General features: G+C 43.7%; 1 long non-coding RNA gene across 1 annotated transcript; it reads right to left on the bottom strand.

Moving 5' to 3' along the window:
• Positions 1-1,434: 1,434 nt before the first annotated feature.
• LOC125401685 (uncharacterized) lies at positions 1,435-6,785 on the bottom strand. The gene is made up of 3 exons (XR_015003538.2): positions 6,652-6,785; positions 2,783-2,841; positions 1,435-2,679 (listed from the first exon to the last, which is right to left on the bottom strand). It is a non-coding gene; the product is annotated as an uncharacterized LOC125401685 (long non-coding RNA).
• Positions 6,786-7,150: the final 365 nt, after the last annotated feature.

Raw genomic sequence — 7,150 nt, 5'->3', positions numbered from 1 at the left:
TATTTGAGTGGTGAACACATGTTCAGGTCAGAGAATGAGGAATTGGGTCTCTCCTTGCACTACGTGGGCTCTGTGGATCAAACTCAGGTTCTCAGGCTTGGTGGCAAGTGTCTTTATCCACGACCCATCTTTTCACAAGTTAATGTGTGGTTAATTGAACCCTCGATGGAGGACTTCATTTGGCACCAGTTGAGAGGGAGGGTGAGTGGATTTGGTAAAGCTGGCATAAGCTACCCCGTGTTCATAGATCTCTCTCAGCGCCCTCTGCCTGAGTTCCCGGTGTCCCCACAGCCTAGATATAAACAACTTCATAAGAATATGCTTGACGTGTTGATCATTTGTGGGGTTGGCTCAATTAGAGCAACGCCAAGCACAGATCACAAAGGTCTTGGCGCGCCTGAGAACTGAATCAACTTACTACTGTGTTGTGGTTTACATGTGTCTCCCCAAAGAACCTCAAACCCCAAATTGACTGCTAATAATATTTGGTGGTGGGGCCACTGGGAGGTAATTAGATTTGGTTGAGGTCAAGAGGGGGTTCTGTGAGGACAAGTGGTTTATTTTTTTTATTTTTTATTGATTTTTATTGAGCTCTACATTTTTCTCTGCTTCCCTCCCTGCCTCTCCCCTCCTCCCCTTCAACCCTCGCCCAAGGTCCCCATGCTCTCAATTTACTCAAGAGATATTGTCTTTTTCCACTTCCCATGTAGATTAGATATGTATGTCTGCCTTAGGGTCTTCATTGTTGTCTAGTTCTCTGGGATGGTGATTTGTAGTCTGGTTTTCTTTGCTTTATGCTTAAAAACCACTTATGAGTGAGTACATATGATAATTGTCTTTCTGGGTCTGGGTTACCTCACTCAAAACGATGTTTTCTGCCTCCATTCATTTGCCTGCAAATTTCAGGATGTTGTTATTTTTTCTGCTGTGTAGCACCCCATTGTGTAAATGTACCACATTTTCCTTATCCATTCTTCAGTCTAGGAGCATTTATGTTGTTTCCAGGTTCTGGCTATGACAAATAATGCTACTATGAACATAGTTGAGCACATGTCCTTGTGGCACGATTGAGCATCCTTTGGATATATACCCAAAAGTGGTATTGCTAGGTCTTGAGTAAGGTTGTTTCCTAATTTTCTGAGAAATTGCCTCACTGATATCAAAAGGAGCTATACCAAGTGGTTTTATAAGAAAACTTACCTGACTTGGCACAGCTCTCACCATGGCATGTCCTCTTCCATGGCAGGATAACCTGAGGCCCTCACCACATGTCAGAGAGATGATGGAGCTATGTTCGTGGGTTTCCAGCCTCCAGAACCATGATCTAAATAGACTTCTGTCCTTTAAAGATGACCAGAGCTCAAACATTTTGATACAAAACCAGAAAACAGCTGAAGACCATTCATTGTCTACATTCACATAGCTCAGTTACTCTAGTTTTTTAAACTTTTAATTTCTTATTTCAAACATGCAAACAGAAGAGGCGCTATTTGGGAGAGGGAGGCAACCACCAAGAGGGAGAAGTGGGGGACAGAGAAGGACAGTAGTCAATAACAAAGTGTGGTGATAGTAAACACATATGATGTCATGACAGTGAAACCCATTACTTTATGTGCTAACAACAATAATAATAAACTAGAGTGGGCATGACCAACTCTTCTGGTTTCCTAATGGCTGGTGTGTGTGTGGGGGCGGGTCATCCAAGGACAAGGGACTTCCAGGGCTGAAATGAGAACCGTCCTGAGTCACAGTGTGGCAGTACATAGATGGTGTCCTGAACAGAGAACCTTTAAGCAACTGCCTCATTTCTCTCTGCGTGAAGATGTTTTGGCCATTTGAGCTTTATATGTTGCTGCATACCCCGTCACAAATGGCCCTAGATCTTCTGGGATGCCAGGGATGTCTAAGGAGCAAGGACGGCAGGTGCCCAGCTCTTTTAGCTTTTGTAGGTACGCAGAGGGATGTTCGTGCTGGCTGACTTGTTCACCTCCAGGTCAGACTGACTGTTTTTCTCCACTCCCAAGGCCACTTGCCAGGAAAGGTTGGGGGCGGGGTGGGGGATGGGGCGATGGTTATGTGAACAAGGTCCAGGCACAGACAGCTCAAAGACTTCATCAGAACATTGCTGTGGAAACCCAACAAAGGGGGTTTGCTTATTCATCGGGTGACTAAGAGTCCTTTAGCTATTCATCTCATTCTGAAAATTACATCAGGAGTTGGAGGACCTCAGAGTCCTGGGCAACTGGTAGGCAGCTAGAGACAGTATGAGTTTACACGGGTCCCATGGAGTAGGATGCTAGGCAGGCCCTGCCAATTTCCCAGACTCTGGTCGATTGCCCACTACAGGTTTGAGAAACCAGCCCCTTGTCATGGTGCCCAGTGCCTCAGATGGTGAAACTGACTAAATGATCAGTGCAATTCAAGCCCGTACCAAACTGATGTGTGTCAGGAAGGGCCAGATTCGGAGGTGGGAGGGGCGTGAAGGTTTCTTGCTCATAGTGACTTCATGTCAGTGTTCTCCACCCAGCCTGTGGCCTCATTGATTGCAAGGGACGCTACCTGAGTGATTGCAGACACACGATCTTCCCTGCAGACTACAGATAGCTCCTGCTTCTGTATTAACCAAGGCAGAACTGGTCCTCCCGGCAAGTCTTGTTTCCTCTTCATGGATAGACTTGTCTACCAGGTAAGAAATAAATCCAGAACACAGGGATTTGATTTCTAAAGGTAAATTGTTACACATGCATTAACAGGCAGTCCCCAAGGATGGCAGGCAACTCACTTTCTTGACCTTCTATCCCTGTGAGTTCAGACAGCTCTCATAAGTCTCAGCTTCCCCATCTGTAAAATGAAGGTGGTAATAGCTACTAATATATATATATATATATATATATATTAATATATATATATTAATAATATCTTGACTTCAAAATTTGAGTCGAAGGATATGCTGCTTTTGAAAAGAGATTCGGCTTTTGTTTCCACAGAGGACAGAAAACTGTGGATTCCTTACCAGCTATTATGGTTTGATCATACAAGATCCTCCGAAACAATGGCCTAGATGGTCCAACATCTATGACAGCTTCAAGACTGCTGGCTGAGATGGACCTACCACATAGGATACCCCATGAAAGACCTGATCAACAGCACCCCCAATTGGCAGGAAGTAGTCTAGAGAACAATGCCCAAATTTCCTAAATGATTGTTTACATTTAAAGGGGGATATGCTATAAAGATGAATACTTATGAATCTTGGCTTATTGATAAAAATTTAAGGTAAATTTTACTATATGTATATTTCTGCTCTTAAGGTTTTGTGTTTGTGCAGCTCACTTAAAAATGTAATATATAATTGAGAGACACAGATTAGTAGATTGTCATCTATTATAATCAAGCTTGTAGTCATGTTAGATTTTCTAAATGTACAGAGATATATTTCAGATGGATAGGTATTCTTCAAACATTTCAAAGACTAACAGAATATGACATTTAAAATGTTTTAAGAACTTAGGATTTTTCATGACAATGAGACTCATCTGCTCCTGGCAGCACCAATTACTTCAAGAGGATAATGGGCATTGAAGAGGCTCCTTATGGAGTTTGTTGGCCATTTGGGCAAGAAACTGCTCTTGCCTAGACTGCTTGATGGTATGCTGTATGAACTGGACATGCAGGACCCACAGAAAAATGACTGCTGAATTTACCTAAAGAAGGTGAAACAGTCCTTCAGGGTTCCTGTTTCATGAAGGAGTCTGCCAGACATTCTGCCAGATACAGAAGAAAGTAACTGATAAACTACCAATAGAGGTAAAACAGTCTTTCAAATTTCCTGCTTCATGGTAAAATCTGTCAGATATTATGGGCCTGTAAGCTGAAGATGGATGGCCCAATGTTACAGAAGAACTTTGGGTGACTGTCCAGGCACCAGGTTATCTCTGTCATTTTTGCACTTCCTGTTTACTCAAATAACATTATTTCTCTCTCAGGTCTTGATGGGGTTGAAGACTAGATAGTCATAGTTACTTTCCTTTCATGACTTAGCCAAGCTATTTCTAATATAAGACTTAGACTCCTTATAATAGGATAACTATTATTAAAACATTTAGCATATGTCTCTTGCTTGATATTGTTTATGCTGGTTATAATTCTAATTTTTATACTTGATAATTGGTCTTATTGTATATAGTTTTGTATTGGGTTTGGAACTCTCATTTTTAGACAAAAGGGGGAGGTGTTGTGGAAATTCCTTTAGCCAATAGCCTTTAAGATACCAGCCCACTTTGGGTGTGGTCTCATATACTATAAATGCAAGTGCAGACCTTTTGGCTGATGGATTTGGTTCCAGTTCCCAGAGTACACAGAGGACCGCAGATCACTACCCTTTCTGTGAGCTTACCCCTAATAAATAAACCTTTATTATACTCCATTCTGGGCTAGTGTGTGGTTATTTTATTATAAATTGCAATACTTACACATAAACTATCTCAGGACAGGAGCCCAAGAGCTGGGTGTCCTTGGACTTAGAGCTCCAGAGTAGGCAAAGGGGCTGTACACAATTGCATCTGGAGGGTTCTCCAGGCTTCTCTTGCCTCTGACTTCAGCATGGATAGAGAGAGAAGTGAGATAGGACTTCAGATGACACACCTTCCCTGAGACCTGTCTTGAGTTTGATTCCATATTCTTCATCTAGGGAACTAATGCCTTTTAGAAATCATTATGATTCAGAAATAGCAGAGGTCATGGAGCTCCTCTCCCAGTATGTGTACAACACAGGCTGCTGCAGGGCTACCTGGTTTTGTTAGCCGTCCATTTTCACCCCTTATGAACAGGAGAATGAGAAATAGACTTTTGAATGATATATTTATGTTATGTGTATGAGTGCTTTGCTTCATGAATGTAAGTACACTACATGCATGCGGTACTGCCTTTACGTATGTATTCACACCACATACATACAGTGTCTGCACAGGCCAGAGAGGGTGCTGGATCACCTGGGACTGGTGCTGACAGATGACCGTGAGCCACCATGTGGGTTCTGGGAACCAAGCCTGGGTCTTCTGCAAGAGTAGAATGTGCTCTTAACTGCTGAGACATCTCTGCTGCCCCTCGAAATATATTTTTTTTTAAAAGGTAGAAGGGCAAGAGGAGGCTGCGCCTGAACTGCTCTTTGGGAAAAGTTGACTTGGTTGAAGTATGGGTCCTGAACATCCACTTCATAAGCAACGAGTGTCAGAAGACACAACAGAAGTGTTCTAGAATCCCGTTCTAGAATCTCGTTTAAAAAATCTTCATGTGAAAGAGCCGAAGAGAGAGGCGATAGAGGCTGCCCTTAAACCACGGGAAACAGCTGGAGGGCTTTGTAGAACAGTATATCTAATACTGGACTTTAAATTGTCTGCGTGACTCCCTTTCCCTTAGACCTCCCATGAAGCAGGCCACACATGATGGACGTGTCAGGTTTTTCATATTTAAGGTGGAAACTAAGGAATGTCATGATGGAGAACAGACTAGTACTTACAGAAAGCCAGGAAACTGCCAAGCAGTGGAAGCAGGGGCTCAGATCTCTAGGTGACTGGACAGCCCTTAATCCTACCTACCAATGTACCATGTCCCTGGAGCACTCATACCCTAATACACACAAATACATGCACCCAGACACACACGCACACACGTGCACACAGAGAAACACAGCAGCAGAATGATTGGGAGAGAAGGCACCCATACATGGTGGGGTCCCATTCTCTCAAAATTAATTTGGATCTAAGGAACACAACATCTTAGCTGATTTCTGAGCTATGAAACTAATAAAAACACTAACGTCAGCTTGTACATCTTGTACATTGTCCTTTCCCAAAGGACTTCCCTATATTTGTCTGTTTAACCACAGAATTCTGAGTCTCAACTTACAGACAAAGGAGAGCACAGACTTAGGAGGTCACAAGACAGCCTCAAAGTGACACCTTCCGGGTGCCCACGACCGTTGGATGTCTGTTGACTCAGCAGAGAGGCGTCTGTTGGTAAGAGTTTCCAAAAAAAGTGGTTCCAAAAATACAATGAGATTCGCCTTCTAGAAGGTGAAACTGAGCCTGGAGATGGGGTTGACGACCCAATTCTGTCTTGACTCTAGACAGGGTGAGGGGTGAGTAGAGCAAAGGTCAGCCTATCAGACCAGCAAATGGAGTGATGTGTGTTTGACCTGCCAGAGGAAGGTTGGTGAGGAGATTGAGTCTTCTGAGGTAGTCTAAGAGGAACCACATACAGCCAGATGCCAGATGTATACAGATGGAGTTTAAAGTCATAGTCCTCAGAAGACTGAGTATTCTAAGATAGGTTGGCTTCTGCCCTTGGAGACCACAGAGTAGCCATTTTGTAAATTGCAATCACCTCTCTGGACTACAGAGGTGGCCGTGTGGGCGTTTGCTGAAATGCCGCACTTCGTCACTAGAGGGAGCCCCGTGTTCCCACCCCTTTCTGCTCCAGAGATGTGGGCTTGAGAGAGAAGTTGACTTTCTTTCCAGCCTCTCAACAGGATGTAGGGCATCAAGCAGCAGACGCTGTAGTAGACGCGTCTGTAAAGTGGTTGCCATTTCTACCTTATGTTGTGAGACCCTGCAATACCAAGTCAGAGCAATAATCCCACGAGGAACTTACCACCTCATTCCTGGATTCAGTCTCTTCTCACCACCAAAGGCAGGGTCTGGGGACCCCATTAACAGGGGACATAGAGAGAAGAAGCAGAAGAAATCACTCCACTGGGCCAGGTCCCTTTGGAAAATTTCTGCCTCTCTGGAAAGGGGAGGGGAAGGCTATAGAAAAACAATATTCATTGGGTCTCTCAGGTTTTCCTGGCCACTCTACCCTCTGGATTTCTTCACCCGAGCTATGTGCCCAACAATAACAATAAGCCCACCATTCATCAGAGAGACAGAATGCAGAGGGATTAGATCTATAGGCTTTGGGTGCAGACAATTTTGCTTCCAAACCTTCCCAAACTACACAGAACTGCCCCGAGTCCAGGAACTCTGTCTACCCTCTGTACCACAAAACCCCCAATGCCTAGAATAGAGCCTGGCACTGGAGGTTATTAAATATTTTATGAAAAAGCCAAGAACTCTGATATCCAGTGTTTTTCTTTAACCTTGGACTAGTT

This window comes from Myodes glareolus, chromosome 9 (genome assembly GCF_982192425.1).
Source record: "Myodes glareolus chromosome 9, mMyoGla1.1, whole genome shotgun sequence".
Taxonomy (NCBI): domain Eukaryota; kingdom Metazoa; phylum Chordata; class Mammalia; order Rodentia; family Cricetidae; genus Myodes; species Myodes glareolus.
Note: the sequence above shows the minus strand (reverse complement) of the source record. Positions and strands in the feature narration are given on the sequence as shown.